The sequence below is a fragment of the Melanerpes formicivorus genome, unplaced genomic scaffold, assembly GCF_026170545.1.
Source record: "Melanerpes formicivorus ecotype bairdi unplaced genomic scaffold, bMelFor1.0.p_v2 SCAF_26, whole genome shotgun sequence".
In the NCBI taxonomy this organism is placed as follows: Eukaryota; Metazoa; Chordata; class Aves; order Piciformes; family Picidae; genus Melanerpes; species Melanerpes formicivorus.
In genome coordinates this window covers 1,056,682-1,074,367 of record NW_027142378.1, presented here as the reverse complement: position 1 = coordinate 1,074,367, position 17,686 = coordinate 1,056,682, and positions in this window count along the sequence as shown.

Here is a 17,686-nt window from a genome sequence, read left to right as displayed (position 1 = left end):
AGCTGAAACACAAGCAGCTCCTCCCAAGCCAGAGCACTGCCCTGTGCATGGTGCCTCCCCTGCCAGCTCTGCTCAGACAGTGGCAGGGCTTGCAGTGGACCTCTGGAGATCATCTCAGCCAAGCCCCTGCTCAAGCAGGGTCACCTGCAACAGGTCTCCCAGGAAGACCTCCAGGCAGGTCTTGAAAGCCTCCAGAGGAGGAGACTCCACCACCTCTGCAGGCAGCCTGCTCCAGGGCTCAGCACCCTCTCAGCAAGGAAGTTTGTCCTTAGGTTCAAGTGAGAGCTCCTGGGGTCTACTTTGCGCCCTCTGCCCCTTGTGCTGTCCCTGGGCACCACTGAGCAGAGCCCAGCCCCAGCCTCTTGCCCCCCAGCCTTTAGCTCTTGCTGAGCATTGCTCAGCTCCCCTCTGGGGCTGCTCTGCTCCAGGTTCTCAGCCCCAGGGCTCTCAGCCTCTGCTCCTCACAGAGCTGCTCCAGAGCCATCAGCATCTCTGTGCCTCTCCCCTGGACTCTCTCCAGTGGTTCCCTGTCCCTCTTGACCTGGGAAGGCCAGCAGTGGACACAATGCTCCAGGTGTGGCCTCAGCAGGGCAGAGCAGAGGGTCAGAAGCCCTCCAGCTCCCTCAGCCTGCTGGTGCCCCTGTTCTTAGTGCCCCCCACGATGCCGTTGTGCTTCCTGGGCAGCAGGGCTCACTGCTGGCTGCTGGCCCCTCAGCCATCAGCAGCACTGCCAGGTGGTGCTCTGCAGAGCTGCTCTGCAGCAGGTCAGCCTCTCCCCTCTGCTGGTGCCAGGGGTGAGCTGCCTGGGCAAATCCCTGTGCAGGCTGCTCTAGGGGCTCTGCTTCGGCAGGGGGGTTGGGCTGGGTGCTCTCCAGAGCTCCCTCCAATGAGAAAGTCTTCTTCCTCTGTCTCCAGGAAAACACTTTGCAGAGGGTTCCTTTAGCCGTCACTCATAAAGGACCTTGTGAAAAATGGACCCTGGCGGGTTGTTTTCCCAGGTCATCAAGCACATTATGTGGCCAAGCTTGCCAATGTTTATATCCACAACGATTTGGTTGATCAGCACCAGGGAAGGGCAAGAAAGCTGGGGAGGGGTCTGGAGCACAGCCCTGTGAGGAGAGGCTGAGTGAGCTGGGGTTGCTTAGCCTGGAGAAGAGGAGGCTCAGGGGAGACCTTCTTGCTGTCTCCAACTCCCTGAAGGGAGGCTGTGGCCAGGTGGGGGTTGGTCTCTTCTCCCAGGCAAGCAGCACCAGAACAAGAGGACACAGTCTGAAGCTGTGCCAGGGGAGGTTTAGGCTGGATGTTAGGAAGAACTTCTTCCCAGCAAGAGAGATTGGCCATTGGAATGTGCTGCCCAGGGAGGTGGTGGAGTCCCCATCCCTGGAGGGGATTGGATGTGGCACTTGGTGCTATGGTTTAGTAGTCAGGTGGTGTTGGGTGACAGGTTGGACTTGGTGATCTTTGAGGTCTCTTCCAGCCTTATTGATTCTATGATTCTATGAAATGATGGGCAGCACAGAAGGCAATGACTCTTGGGTGCTGAGCAGCTCCCCTGGACCCAGCAAATGATGGGCACCACAGGAGGCAATGACTCTTGGGTGCTGGGCAGCTCCCCTGGACCCAGCAAATGATGGGCACCACAGGAGGCAATGACTCTTGGGTGCTGGGCAGCTCCCCTGGACCCAGCAAATGATGGGCAGCACAGGAGGCAATGACTCTTGGGTGCTGAGCAGCTCCCCTGGACCCAGCAAATGATGGGCAGCACAGGAGGTAATGACTCTTGGGTGCTGAGCAGCTCCCCTGGACCCAGCAAATGATGGGCAGCACAGGAGGCAATGACTCTTGGGTGCTGGGCAGCTCCCCTGGACCCAGTAAATGATGGGCAGCACAGGAGGCAATGACTCTTGGGTGCTGAGCAGCTCCCCTGGACCCAGCAAATGATGGGCAGCACAGGAGGCAATGACTCTTGGGTGCTGAGCAGCTCCCCTGGACCCAGCAAATGATGGGCAGCACAGAAGGCAATGACTCTTTGGTGCTGGGCAGCTCCCCTGGACCCAGCAAATGATGTGCACCACAGGAGGCAATGATTCTTAGCCTATACTCCCAGAATGAAAGGGGCTGGGAGGGGACCCCCAGGGATCACCTAGGCCAACCTCTTTGCTCAAGCAGGGTCACCTAGAGCTGCTTGCCCTCCTCCAACAGAGTTTGTAGGTCAGGCTCAACTACTTCAAGACAAAAACAGATGGCCAGAGAACTGGCTGAACTGGCAAACAAGCTCCTAATGGGATTAAGCTGGAGAAGGACCTAAATATGGCTCTGGAAGCCAGAAGGTCACAGAGGCCCACACTGTGACCCCAGGAAAGTCTCTTCACGCTCCTGAGCCTCACTTTTCCAATTCCTCTCCCTCTCATTCACTCTTGCCCACTTAATAGAACAGCAAAGGCTGCTAATAGCTTCACTGTGGGCTCCAGAGCTTTAAATAATTAATGGCATCCAACTTTTGAGCTCATCAAGGAGGAGAAAGGTCAATCAATCAGCACCAGCAGAGGATGACATTCTCAGCACACTGTGATGTCTCTTTTCCCCTTGGAGAGAAGTTGGTGAATGGCAAGAATTGTGACCAGGAGGATGAGGGAGGGGATTCTGCCCCTCTGCTCTGCTCAGACCCCACCTGCAGCACTGCCTCCAGCTTTGGGACCCCTAGCACAAGAAGGACCTGGAGCTGCTGGAGAGGGTCCAGAGGGTTGGAGAGGATCAGTGGGTTGGAGAACCTCCCCTGTGGGGATAGGCTGAGAGTGTTGAGGCTGTTCAGCCTGGAGAAGAGAAGGCTCCAGGGAGACCTTTGAGCAGCCTGAAGCAGCTCCAGGAGAGCTAGGGAGGGACTTGTTAGTGATAGGATGAGGGGGAATAAGTTCAAGCTGGAATGAGTGGATGGTTGGACTTGATCTTAGAGAGCTTTTCCAGCCTTAATGGTAGCTTGGTGCCATGGTTCAGTGGCTGTGGTGGTGGTGGGTTGATGGTTGGCCTGAAGGGAGGTTGCAGCCAGGTGGGGGTTGGTCTCTTCTGCCAGGCAATCAGCAGCAGAACAAGAGGACACAGTCTCAAGCTGCACCAGGGGAGGTTTAGGCTGGATGTTAGGAAGTAGTTCTTCATAGAAAGAGAGATTGGCCATTGGAATGTGCTGCCCAGGGAGGTGATGGTGTCACCACCACTGGAGGTGTTTAGGAAGAGACTGGATCTCTTCTCTGGAGGCTTTCCAGCCCCACCTGGATGTGTTCTGGGTGCCCTGCTCTGGCAAGGGAGAATTTGGACTGGATGATCTCTGGAGGTCCCTTCCAACCCCTCCCAGGCTGGGAGTCTGTAAATCTATGGCCATTAGACCATGTCCTGAAGTGCCACACCTGCTGCATTTTGAATCACCTCCAGGGATGGTGACTGCACCACCTCCCTGGGCAGCCTGCTCCAGCCCCTCACCACTCTTCCATCACCAGCCTCTTTGGCTGAAACTTGCATTTCCATCTTGCTCAGCCTTTTGCTTCTTTGCCTTTTGCCAGTCAAGCCCAGCTCAAGCTTTACAGCCTCCATGGGATGGGTTCTTGATGGCTGCCAAATGATCAGCCCAAAGGGCACTTCAGATGCTGCTGGGCTTTGCCTCCACTGCTGCTGCACAACAATTGGTACAGAGGACCCAGTAGGTGACAGCTTGGGATCTATGTGGCCCTACAGAGGGGACCATTTTTCTCCTTTCTTAAGTTTGTTTTGATGGATTTGACCTTTCCAGGAAGAGTCAGAGGCAGTAAAGAATCAGTGCTGGGAGGCCTCCTGCAGCAGCCCTTCTGCTGGGCATTGCAAGCCCAGGATGAATGTCAGTGGTAGCAGAGCTGTGTCCTGACAATGCTGAGCTCCACTGTGGTCGTGGCAGGCTCTTCAAAGACACTTAAACAAGTTTGGGGATTGCCTTCCTTCACCTGCTGACCTGCAGCTGCTGTGCCTGCTGCAGAGAGGATGCCTAGGCAGACAGAGCAGCCCTGCAGAAAGAGCCTTGGGGGTGCTGGGTGCTGAGCAGCTCCCCAGGAGCCAGCAGTGCCCTCCTGCAGCCCAGCAGGCAGCTGTGTGCTGGGCTGCAGCCAGAGGAGTGTGGGCAGCAGGGCAGGAGAGGGGATTCTGCCCCTGGGCTCTTCTCTGCTCAGACCTCACCTTCAATCCTGCCTCCAGCTCTGCTGTCCCCAGCACCAGAAGGACACAGAGCTGATGGAGAGAGTCCAGAGGAGGCCACAAAGATGCTCCCAGGGCTGGAGCAGCTCTGCTGGGAGGCCAGGCTGAGGGAGCTGGGGGTGCTCAGCCTGCAGAGGAGAAGGCTCCAGGGGGACCTCAGAGCTGCCTGCCAGGACCTGAAGGGATCCTGCAGGAAGGCTGCAGAGAGACTTCTCCTGAGGGGGTCTGGGACAGGCCAAGGGGGAATGGTTTGGAGCTGAGGCAGAGCAGGGTCAGGCTGGAGCTGAGGAAGAAGTTGTTCAGTGCCAGGGTGCTGAGACTCTGGCACAGGCTGCCCAGGGAGGCTGTGGCTGCCTCCTGCCTGGGGGTGCTGAAGGCCAGGCTGGATGAGGCCCTGAGCAGCTGAGCCTAGCTGAGAGGTGTCCCTGGGCATGGTGGGGAGGGTGGAGGGGATGAGCTCTGAGCTCCCTTCCAACTCAAACCTTTCTATGACTTTGAATTTGATCTTTGCATCATTGTCTGCACAGGATCAATCAGACTTTTTTTATGTGCTTGTTCCTTTCAATACCAGAGTTACATTTAATTCTGGGGGTTTTTATCTCTCCCAGATGCAAACTTCTCCCCAGTTAACCCTCTGTGTGTGTGTCACTGCCCTGTGCTGCAGGTTTGGCAGAAACCATTACCCTTCTTTTACACAGGAGATGTCACAGGCTAAGGGAACCACAGAATTGGTGCTTTAATTGCTTGTTAGGCCACACCTTGAGTCCTGTGTCCAGTTCTGGGCCCCTCAGGTTAGGCAAGATGTTGAGTTGCTGGAAGGTGTCCAGAGAAGGGCAAGAAAGCTGGGGAGGGGTTTGGAGCACAGCCCTGTGAGGAGAGGCTGAGGGAGCTGGGGTTGCTTAGCCTGGAGAAGAGGAGGCTCAGGGGAGACCTTCTTGCTGTCTGCAACTCCCTGAAGGGAGGTTGTAGCCAGGTAGGGGTTAGTTTCTCATCCCAGGCAAGCAGCACCAGAACAAGAAGACACAGTCTCAAGCTGTGCCAGGGGAGGTTTAGGCTGGATGTTAGGAAGAAGTTCTTCCCAGCAAGAGAGATTGGCCATTGGGATGTGCTGCCCAGGGAGGTGGTGGAGTCACCATCCCTGGAGGTATTTATGAAGAGACTGGATGGGGTGATGGTGCCATGGTTTAGTTGATGAGATGGTGTTGGGTGATAGGTTGGACTTGATGATCTCTGAGGTCTTTTCCAACCTGATTTAGTCTCTTCTGCCCTCTCCCCCCTCCCTAGTCTCTTCTGCCCTCTCCCCCCTCCCTAGTCTCTTCTGCCCTCTCCCCCCTCCCTAGTCTCTTCTTATCTTATTCTATTACTTAGGAAAAAATATTGAACATCAATTCATTTGTATGAATTTATGAACCCTGTGCCCAGCAGCCAAAGTTCTGCTCCCTCAGGTAACAAGCTCCAAACCAGCCTGCTCTTTCCCTGGTTAATAAGTAAATGCAGTGGAGCCTCAGGTACAAACTCAATGCCTGCTTTGCAGCAAACCCTCCCTCTCAGCTGCAGCCCTGCACAATCCAGCGTGGCTCCAGGTCTGTGGTTCTTTGGGCTTGGTGTTTTTCAAAGCCCTTTATGGCCCCAGCTGGCATGTATTTGCAGTCAGGAGGGAAGGATTGGAGGATGCACCCCAGGGCTTTATTACATTTGCCTTGGTGGGAGAGGATTCCAGAGCTCTGGGATTAAGGAGCAGACATTAGAGGGGCTTAGGAAGGAGCTGAAGCAATAACACTGAGCAGGAGGCTTCCAGTCTTATTAAAAACAAGCAGAAGAGGCTCAAGTGGCAAAATTAAGCTAGGGCATTATCTTGCTACTCAGATTGCTTCCCCAAAACACTTTGGGAAGTCAGGATCTGGCTTGCTTTGGGTGTTTGGTTGCTTGGTTGGTTGGGTTGGGAGTTTTGGTTTGCTTTTCTGACACAGGTTGAATCAGAGTGGAAGGGACCCCCCAAGGGCATCTTGTCCAACCCCCCTGCAGGCAGCAGGGACACCAGGCCTTGAAGTGATAGGATGAAGGGCAAGGGTTTGGAACTGGAGCAGGGCAGGGTTAGGTTGGACATCAGGAGGAAGTTCTGCACAGTGAGGGAGGGCAGACACTGGAGCAGGCTGCCCAGGGAGGTGGTTGAGGCTCCATCCCTGCAGACATCCAAGCTCAGCCTTGCTGTGTCCCTGGGCAGCCTGCTCTGGCTGGAGCTGTCCCTGCTGCCTGCAAGAGTTGGCCAAGATACCCTTGGAGGGTCCCTTCCAACTTGATGCATCCTAAGGATGTGCACAGAGCTAGCAAGAGCCATGGGGGCAGTGTTAGTGAAGGTCACTTTTTGAGGGTCTCAGTGCCCTAACTTCTCCTTGAAGGTTAGTTGGTGCCACTGTGGGTACTGTAAATTGGATATTGCCTTCAGCTGCAACCCCAGGCAGGGCTACAGGCTGGGGACAGAGTGGCTGAGAGCAGCCAGGCAGAGAGGGACCTGGGGGTGCTGGTTGAGAGCAGGCTGAACATGAGCCAACAGTGTGCCCAGGTGGCCAAGAAGGCCAATGGCATCCTGGCCTGCATCAGGAAGAGTGTGGCCAGCAGGAGCAGGGAAGTCATTGTGCCCTGTGCTCAGCACTGCTTAGGCCACACCTTGAATCCTGTGTCCAGTTCTGGGCCTCTCAGTTTAGGAAAGATGTTGAGATGCTGGAAGGTGTCCAGAGAAGGGCAAGAAAGCTGGGGAGGGGTCTGGAGCACAGCCCTGTGAGGAGAGGCTGAGGGAGCTGGGGTTGCTTAGCCTGGAGAAGAGGAGGCTCAGGGGAGACCTTCTTGCTGTCTGCAACTCCCTGAAGGGAGGTTGTAGCCAAGGGGCGGGGGGGGGGGGGGAGGGGGGGGGGAGTGTTGGTCTCTTCTCCCAGGCAATCAGAACAAGAGGACACAGTCTCAAGCTGTGCCAGGGGAAGTTTAGGGAGAGTGATGTGTAGTGTGGCAGTGATGCTCAGCAAGCATGGAAATGACAGCTTGAAGATGGATTTGAGAAGAGATTGGGAGTGACAGGGAGGCTGACTCTGTGTGCAACCTTTTTGTGTGTGTGGAAATGAGCTAAAAGTAACATCTCAGCCACTGTCACTCCTCCTGCTGCTGGCAGCTGTTCATATAACTCCAGGAGAGTAAGGAGGACAGAGCTGAATTCTACAGACTAGAACAGAATAGACCAGACCAGGTTGGAAAAGACCTTTGAGATCATGGCACCAAGCATCCCATGAAGTCTTCTCCTGAACACTTCCAGGGATGGGGACTCCACCACCTCCCTGGGCAGCACATCCCAATGGCCAATCTCTCTTGCTGGGAAGAACTTTCTCCTCATCTCCAGCTGAAACCTCCCCTGGCACAGCTTCAGACTGTGTCCTCTTGTTCTGGTGCTGGGTGCCTGGCAGAAGAGACCAACCCCCACCTGGCTACAACCTCCCTTCAGGGAGTTGCAGAGAGCAAGAAGGTCTCCCCTGAGCCTCCTCTTCTCCAGGCTAAGCAACCCCAGCTCCCTCAGCCTCTCCTCACAGGGCTGTGCTCCAGACCCCTCCCCACCTTTCTTGCCCTTCTCTGGACACCTTCAAGTGTCTCACTGTCCAATGAAGAGCCAGCATCACTTGGCCTGTGTGAATATCAGGCATTAGCTCTTCATGTTACCAACCCTGCCAAGAGAAGCAGCAAGCAGAGTTCTTCATTGGAAGCAGTGATCAATGTGTAATATTAATCTAGAAGATGTAAAGGCTAGGGGGGAGGCAGAGCCAGAGCAATCCCTCAGGGAGCTCCTCTCCTCCAAGACAGCAGCAGGCAGGGAGAGTTTCCATTTCAAGGAGTCTCTTTGGAAAGATGTTTTCCAGCAACCATCCTCTGAGAGGTGATGTCCTGCCAGAGGTGATTTAAAAGTAGGTGAAGCCTGAGCTATTTTTGCTTATCAAAGGGCTGACATATTTCTTCTGACTCAATTCCCCTTTCAGGAGACCTGAATTAGTCAGGAGGGGAGTCAGAGACATTTCTGTGCTGGCCTACCTGAGGCTTTGGCAGGTGCTCCTGGGAACCCTTCCCTTGAAACATCAACTTAAGTAGGTTAGGGGATGGCACAGCTGCCTGTGCAGCTCCTGTGCTTTCTGTCCTCTACTCATCATCACTGTTAGAGCAAAGGCAAGCTCACACAGAGGTGGCCAGAGACAAGGGTCTGAGAATCAGAGGGGGAGGGAATAGTAGGGCCATGGAATCAGTGAGTTTAGAATCACAGAATCATTGACTCACAGAATCATAGAGTCATGAAAATGTGGAATCATAGCCTCAGCAGCATGGAGCCTCAGCAGCATGGAGCAGTGTAGACTCAGGAATTCATAGAACCACAGCATCATAGATTCACAGGACTGTGGAAGGGGTTGAGTTGGAAGGGACCTTAAAGATCCTTTGCTTCCAAGTCCCCTGCCCTGGGCAGGGCACTCCTCACTACACCCCATCCCTGGGGGTGTTTCAGAGAGGCAGAGCTGTAGTGCTGAAGGCCATGGGTTAGCAGCAGACCTGACAGAGGTAGGAAATGGCTGGACTTGAGCTTAGAATCATAGAATCAATAAGGCTGGAAAAGACCTCAAAGATCTGCCCCTGTGCTCAGCACTGGTTAGGCCACACCTTGAGTCCTGTGTCCAGTTCTGGGCCCCTCAGTTTAGGAAGGAGGTTGAGTTGCTGGAAGGTGTCCAGAGAAGGGCAAGAAAGCTGGGGAGGGGTCTGAAGCACAGCCCTGTGAGGAGAGGCTGAGGGAGCTGGGGTTGCTTAGCCTGGAGAAGAGGAGGCTCAGGGGAGACCTTCTTGCTCTCTCCAACTCCCTGAAGGGAGGTTGTAGCCAGGTGGGGATTGGTCTCTTCTCCCAGGCAAGCAGCACCAGAACAAGAGGACACAGTCTCAAGATGTGCCAGGGGAGGTTTAAAGCTGGGGATGAGGAAGAAGTTCTTCCCAGCAAGAGAGATTGGCCATTGGAATGTGCTGCCCAGGGAGGTGGTGGAGTCTCCATCCCTGGAGGTGTTTAAGAAGAGCCTGGCTGAGGCACTTGGTGCCATGGTTTAGTTGATTAGATGGTGTTGGGTGATAGGTTGGACTTGATGATCTCTGAGGTCTATTCTATTCTAATACCTGAAATGTGATGGCCAGTTGGATGGGGCCAGGCTCTGGTCAGTGGTGTCCTGGGACAGGACAAGGGGCAGAAGGCACAATCTGGAACCCGGGAGGTTCCACCTCAACAGGAGGAGAAACTTCCTTGGTGTGAGGGTGCTGAGCCCTGGAGCAGGCTGCCCAGAGAGGTTGTGGAGTCTCCTGCTCTTCCCAGCCCCACCTGGCTGTGTCCCTGTGTGATTTACTCTGGGTGGGCTGGAGTAGATGATCTCCAGGGGTCCCTTCCAACTCCCACCATGCTGTGACTGTGCAAATATCCAACTTCATTCCCTGTGTGGATTCCCCAGGTGTAAGATTGCTCACAGCATGAAGAGATGGATCCCTGTGAGACACTTGAAGGACCAGGGGCCACAGAGTGGCCACCTGCATCCCTTTGTTCCCTGCAACATCCAACCTTTAACCCCCCAGCAGCAGGCAGGGGTTTCTTCTGCAGGAAGGAAATCCCCAGGGAACTGCTCAAGGTATGCAAATTGAAGAGGAGACTTTACAATCCCTGCCCCTTCCTCTCTCTTGTCATGCCACAGCTGTGATCTCTTCAGGGAGACCAAAAGATGTTTGTCAGTCTGCCTCTCACCTCTCTCCTTTGCCTGTGAACTCCTCCTGACAGCCAGATGTGACCCAGGGTCTCAGCTCTTCCCACCTGGAGGCACTAACCAGACTTTGCAATTATTTCATGACTTCCAGCCCACTGAAGCCTCCTCCTGCATGACTGCCAAGCCTGCAGCCCTCCCCACAGCACATGTGGCTGAAAGATTCTTCTTGTCTTAATTGTTCCTTTGCAAAATGAAACAGCAGAGGTTTGGGTTTCAGTGGGGAGGGGGAAAGAAAGAGAAAGTCACAGCTTCACAGATGGCATTGGGCTGGAAAGGGACCCTCCAAAGCTCAGCTTGTCCTCACCCTCCTGCAGGCAGCAGGGATGCTTCCAACCAGAGCAGGCTGACAAGGATGCAGCAAGACTGATCTTGAATGCCTTGTGGCCTCAGCCACCTCCCTGGGCAGTCTGTGCCAGTCTCTTCCCTCCCTCACTGTGCAGAGCTTCACAGTATCACCAGGGTTGGAAGAGACCTCAAGGATCACTGAGTCCAACCTGGCACCCCAGACCTCATGACTAAACCATGGCACCAAGTGCCACATCCAATCCCCTCTTGAACACCTCCAGGGATGGTGACTCCACCACCTCCCTGGGCAGCACATCCCAATGGCCAGCAACTCTCTCTGGGAAGAACTTTCTCCTCACCTCCAGCCTAAACCTCCCCTGGCACAGCTTGAGACTGTGTCCTCTTCTTCTGGTGCTGCTTGTCTGGGAGAAGAGACCAGGATGCCATTGGCCTTCTTGGCCACCTGGGCACACTGCAGGCTCATGTTCAGCCTACCATCAACCAGTTTTTAAGGTAATTCAGATAGAGGACATGAAAAAAAGAGCAAAAGAAAGAGAACTCAGATGGTGGAAGGTGCAGAATGGAAAGATAGAATCCTAGAATGGCTCAGGTTGGAAGGGACCTTAGGGATCATCCAGTTCCATTCTCACTGCCATGCCCAGGGATACCTCTCAGCCAGACTCAGCTGCTCAGGGCCTCATCCAGCCTGGCCATTGGGATGTGCTGCCCAGGGAGGTGGTGGAGTCCCCATCCCTGGAGGTGTTTAGGAAGAGCCTGGATGAGGCACTTGGTGCCATGGTTTAGTTGATCAGATGGTGTTGGGTGATAGGTTGGACTTGATGATCTCAAAGGTCTCTTCCAACCTGGTCTGGTCTGTTCTATTCTATTCTATTTTATTCTGCTCTATTCTATCCTGCTCTGCTCTATTCTGTTCTGCTCTGTTCTATTCTTGCTCTATTCTGTTCTGCTCTGCTCTGTTCCATTGTATTCCATTCTAAATTCCCTTCCCATTCTGAACAGCTCTGGGCTCCTTCCTGCCTTTTGGACTTGCTGCCTAACCACTCATTCTCAGAAATGCTCCTAACCCCCCCTCCAGAGGGGGAAAAAAAGAGGAAGAGCTGGTCAGGGACAGCAAATCTGCCTGTAATGATTATCCTAACAAGGGCTGCCAGGAGCAACTTTGTCTAAAGGTTATTTTATCTCTCTCTCTCTTTTTGGTGGTTGTTTTTTATTCCCCCAGCTGAGGCTGTGAGAAGCTTGCCACTTCTCTGCTGCCTAATTTGCTCTTTTGCCTCCTTCAGCCTTTATTTCAGCCATTCAAAACCTCTTTTGCATGGAAGGGCTTAATGACATTTGCAGCCTGCCGTGATTGCCTCCAACGGTTCAGTCAAAGGGGAGGGGAGGAAAAAAAAGCCAAAGAAGAAGAAAAAAAACATGTTAAAAAGGGGAGGGGGGGGAAAAAAAACCCAAATGATGGGTAATCAGCAAATGTCTGAGCAAAATTGGGGCTAGGCTGCCAGTAACTGCCAATTTCTGCCAAATGACTAAGAGGATGACTAAGGATAACAGAGGGAGAGCATCAAGCTCAGATGAATTCCATCAGCTCAGATGAATCCTGAGTGCTCAGAGAACCTCCTCCCTCTGCCTCAAACTTTTTCCCTGGGGTGTTGATAGTTTACTGCCTTCTCCCAGGCAGTTCTTTGACAGCCAGCAGCCAGCTCTGCTGATCCCTCCCCAGGCCATTGGAACAAATGTTTCCCCATTTCATAGGAGCAGAGAGTGGTTTGGCTTGGAAGGGGCCTCCAAAGCCCACCCAGTCCAAGCCCCCTGCAGGCAGTGGGGTCATTCTCCACTGGATGGGATGGGATGGAGTGGAGTGGAGTGGAATAGAGTGGAGTGGAATGGAGTGGAGCGGAATGGAATGGAGTAGAGTGGAGTGGAGCGGAATGGAGTAGAGTGGAGTGGAGTAGAATGGAATGGAATAGAGTGGAGCAGAATGGAATAGAGTGGAGTGGAGTAGAATGGAATGGAATAGAGTGGAGCAGAATGGAATAGAGTGGAGTGGAGTAGAATGGAATGGAATAGAGTGGAGTGGAGCAGAATGGAATAGAGTAGAGTGGAGTGGAGCAGAATGGAGTGGAGTGGAGTGGAGCAGAATGGAGTGGAGTGGAGTGGAGCAGAATGGAGTGGAGTGGAGTGGAGTACAATGGAATGGAGTGGAGTGGAGTACAATGGAATGGAGTGGAGTGGAGTACAATGGAATGGAGTGGAGTGGAGTGGAGTACAATGGAATGGAGTGGAATGGAATGGAGTGGAGTGGAGTAGAATGGAATGGAGTGGAATGGAATGGAGTGGAGTGGAGTAGAATGGAATGGAGTGGAGTGGAGTAGAATGGAATGGAGTAGAATGGAGTGGAGTGGAGTAGAATGGAATGGAATGGAATGCAGTGGAATGGAATGGAGTAGAGTGGAGTGGAGTAGAATGGAATGGAGTAGAGTGGAGTGAAGTACAATGGAATGGAGTGGAATGGAATGGAGTGGAGTAGAATGGAGTGGAGTGGAATGGAATGGAGTAGAGTGGAGTGGAGTAGAATGGAATGGAGTAGAGTGGAATGGAGTAGAGTGGAATAGAGTAGAATTAACTGGGTTGGAAGACACCTTTGAGATCATCAAGTCCAACCTATCACCCAAAACCATCTCATCAGCTAAACCATGGCACCAAGAGATCAGATTGCCCAGAGCCCCACCTTGGCTATCTCCAGGGATGGAGCCCCAGCCTCCTCCCTGGGCAGCCTGTTGCAGTGTTCCAGCAGCTTCCTGGTGCAGAACTTGTTCCTAGCATCCAATCTCAATCTGCTCTGCTCTCATTTCAAACCATTGCCTCTTGTCCTTTCAGTTTGGGACAATGGACAATGCTTGTAGTCGCATAGTTTAGTTGTAGGTAGTCCTGTGAAGAGCAAGGACTCAATGACCCTCCTGGGCTCCTTTGAGCTCCAGGTGTTCCATGACTCTGTGGCATCATTTTCAATGTTCCATCAGCAGATCACAGGATGATCTCTGAGGTCTTTTCCAACCTGGATGATTAAGTCCAACCTGTTAACTAATACCTAACACCTCCTGACAACTGAACCACGGCTCCAAGTGCCACATCCAAGCCTTGTTTGAACTCTGACTCTGAACCCCTGCCTGCTTGAAACCCCTTCAGGGATAAGGATGCAGCCACCTCCCTGGGCAGCCTGGGCCAGGCTTGGAGAACCTTTGCAGGCAAGGATTTTCTTCTGATCTCCACCCTAAGCCTTCCCTTGGTGGGAATGGAGTGGAATGGAATGGAGTGGAATGGAATGGAGTGGAATGGAATGGAATGGAATGGAATGGGCCAGATTGGAAACGACCTTTGAGATCATTAAGTCCAACCTATCAACCAACACCGTCTAATCAACTCAACCCATCCAGGCTCTTCCTAAACACCTCCAGTGATGGTGACTCCACCTCCCTGGGCAGCACATTCCAATGGTCAACAACTCTCTCTGGGAAGAACTTGCTCCTCCCCTCCAGCCTAAACCTCCCCTGGCACAGCATGAGACTGTGTCCTCTTGTTCTGCTTGCCTAGGAGAAGAGCCCAACCCCCACCTGGCTACAACCTCCCTTCAGGTAGCTGTAGACAGACACTTCAGACCCCTCCAGGCACAATCTTTCTGATTCCTGTTTTTCCCTCTTATGTTTTCCCCCTCCAGGCTCCCTGCAGAGCAGGAGCAAGCAGGCAGCCAGCTGGAATTCTGGCTGTTGGCCAGGGCTGAGCCACCACAGCCACAGGCATCTGTGTCTGGTGCAGACAGTGTAGCAAGGGCAAGGAAACAAACTCCTTGTGAGTGTAAATATTGCTCTCTGTGTTTGTGTGCACCCCACAGCCAGGCAAAACAAACCCCAGCTCTGCTTTGTGCACCAGTGGAACAGTTTTGCAGGCAGCCTTGCGGACAGGAGTCGTTTGTTGATGTTTTGTTACAACCAAGGGACCTCATGAAAGGACCAGCACCTGAAATGGGCTGCCAGGAAAGCTGGGGAGGGACTGTAGGCAAGGGCTGCTAGGGATAGGGTGAGGGACAACAGCTCTGAGCTGGGAGAGCAGCTGATGGAGCAGATCATCTTGGGGGCAATCACTGCACACCTGCAGGATGGCCAAGGGATCAGCCCAGCCAGCAGGGATTGAGGAAGGGCAGATCCTGCCTCTCCAACCTGATCTCCTTCTATGCCCAGGTGACTGCCTGGTGGATGTGGGGCAGGCTGGGGATGTAGTCTGCCTGGACCTCAGCAGGGCCTTTGACACCATCCCCACAGCAAACTTCTGGCCAAGCTGTCAGCCCCTGGCTTGGACAGCAGCACTCTGAGCTGGGTTAGGAACTGGCTGGAGGCTGAGCCCAGAGAGTGGTGGGGAATGGTGCCACAGCCAGCTGGCAGCCAGGCACCAGTGGTGTGCCCCAGGGATCAGTGCTGGGCCCCAGCCTGCTCAATATCTTTATTGATGATCTGGATGAGGGGATTGAGTCCATCAGCAAAAAATTTGCAGCTGACACCAGATGTTGGTCAGTTAGAGGGCAGAAAGGCTCTGCAGAGGGACATTGACTCCTGCACAGGTGGGCAGAGTCCAACAGGATGGCATTCAACAAGTCCAAGTGCTGAGTGCTGCACTTTGGCCACAACAACCCCAGGCAGTGCTACAGGCTGGGGTCAGAGTGGCTGAGAGCAGCCAGGCAGAGAGGGACATGGGGGTGCTGGTTGACAGCTGCCTAAACATGAGCCAGCAGTGTGCCCAGGTGGCCAGAAGGCCAATGGCATCCTGGCCTGCATCAGGAAGAGTGTGGCCAGCAGGAGCAGGGAGGTCATTGTGCCCTGTGCTCAGCACTGGTTAGGCCACACCTTGAGTCCTGTGTCCAGTTCTGGGCCCCTCAGGTTAGGAAAGCTGTTGAGTTGTTGGAATGAGTCCAGAGAAAGGCAACAATGCTGAGGAGGGGTCTGGAGCACAGCCCTGTGAGGAGAGGCTGAGGGAGCTGGGGTTGCTTAGCCTGGAGAAGAGGAGGCTCAGGGGAGACCTTCTTGCTGTCTGCAACTCCCTGAAGGGAGGTTGTAGCCAGGTGGGGGTTGGTCTCTTCCCCGAAGCAAGCAGCACCAGAACAAGAGGACACAGTCTCAAGCTGTGCCAGGGGAAGTTTAGACTGGAGGCGAGGAGAAAGTTCTTCCCAGAGAGAGTGGTTGGCCATTGGAATGTGCTGCCCAGGGAGGTGGTGGAGTCCCCATCCCTGGAGGTGTTCAAGAGGGGATTGGACGTGGCACTTGGTGCCATGGTTTAGTCATGAGGTATTGGGTGACAGGTTGGACTTGATGATCCTTCAGGTCTCTTCCAACCTTGGTGATACTGTGATACTGAGAGGAGAGACTGAGTCTGGAGAGGAGGAAGAAATTCTTGGCAGTGAGGGGAGGCAGACTCTGGCACAGGCTGCCCAGGGAGGCTGTGGCTGCCTCCTGCCTGGAGGTGTTGATGGCCAGGCTGGATGAGGCCTTGAGCAGGCTGGTGATGGATTTGGTGACTGATCTGATGACTGGTGTGGTGAACAGTTTTGTTCTGCTCTGCCCTGGCCAGGCCACACTTGGAGGATTGTGTCCAGTTCTGGGCTCCCCAGCTCAAGAGGGACAGAGGACATCCTAAAAAGGGTCCAGTGGAGGCTACAAGGATGCTGAAGGGACTGGAAGGGCTTTCTGATGAGGAAAGACAGAGCCTTGGGGCTGTTTAGCCTGGAGAGGAGCATCCTGAAGGGCATCTGAGCAACACTGACAACTACCTGAAAGGTGAGTGTCAAGAAGAAGAGGGGATGGAAGGGAATGGAAGGGAATGGAATAGAATGGAATGGGATGGAATGGAATGGACTGGACCAGGTTGGAAGAGACCTTTGAGATTGAAGAGGCCAGGCTCTGTTCAGAGGTGTCCTGTGGTAGAACAAGGGGCAATGGACTAACTCTGCCCAGGCTGGGGCTCACCCATGGCCCTCAGCACCACAGCTCTGCCTCTCTGAAACGCCTCCAGGGATGGACATTCAGCCTCCTCCCTGAGCAGCCTGGGCCAGGCTTGGAGAAGCCTTTCAGGCCTGACGGTTCTGCTGATGCCCAACCTAACCCTCCCCTGGGTCACCTTGAGGCCACTTCCTCTCCTTCTATTCCTTGTTCCTGGGGAGCAGAGCCCAACCCCCAGCTCCCTGCAGCCTCCTCTCAGGGAGCTGCAGAGAGCAATGAGGTCTCCCTCAGCCTCCTCTCCTCCACAGTGAACACCCCCAGCTCCCTCAGCCCCTCCTCCCCAGCCCATAATAGATGTAATTATGGGGAGCACTTAATTTCTGTTGTTTGGAAGCAGCATGAAGCTCCCCTCATGTTTATGCCTGTCATATTTCCCCCTGATTGATTAATCACTCCCCCAATTATTTACTCTGGATGCCTTATTGCTTCCTGTTCCCAGTTCATAAATTAAAGGCTCTCTCCTCCTGGCAGCTCTGCAGATTTAAGACTCACATCCAGACAGGAAAATCATTGAATTCTGACCAAGACAGATTTTGAGTTCCCCCTCTGAGAAGCCTTCCTGCCTGCTCACTTTGGGAAGCCTATTTGCTTGGCATGCTCAGGGTCCTTTTGTCTCCTGTGGTCTTCTTGCAGCCTCCAGGTGAGGGCAGATCCTGCAGCCCAGGGGATAGGTGAGGAGTGAAAAGCACCTGGAGGTGTTTGTCATCTGCCAGGCTCTGTGCACTGCCACTGAATGCTTCAATGAGCTTTCTCTGGGATAAAAACACTTGTAGTAATAATAAGCATCACAGAATGCTGTGCTGGCTCAGGCTGGAAGGGAGCTCAGAGCTCATCCCCTCCACCCTCCCCACCGTGCCCAGGGACACCTCTCAGCTAGGCTCAGCTGCTCAGGGCCTCATCCAGCCTGGCCTTGAGCACCCCCAGGCAGGAGGCAGCCACAGCCTCCCTGGGCAGCCTGTGCCAGAGTCTCAGCACCCTGGCACTGAACAACTTCTTCCTCAGCTCCAGCCTGACCCTGCTCTGCCTCAGCTCCAAACCATTCCCCCTTGACCTGGCTCCAGACCCCCTCAGGAGAAGTCTCTCTGCAGCCTTCCTGCAGGATCCCTTCAGGTCCTGGCAGGCAGCTCTGAGGTCCCCCTGGAGCCTTCTCTTCTCCAGGCTGAGCACCCCCAGCTCCCTCAGCCTGGCCTCACAGCAGAGCTGCTCCAGCCCTTGAGTCATGGCAATGTCACCGCTCTTGGTGGTGGCAGTGATATCAAAACAGCACAGGGCTCAGAACTCAGTGGCCTTGGAGAAATGCACCTCAGGAGT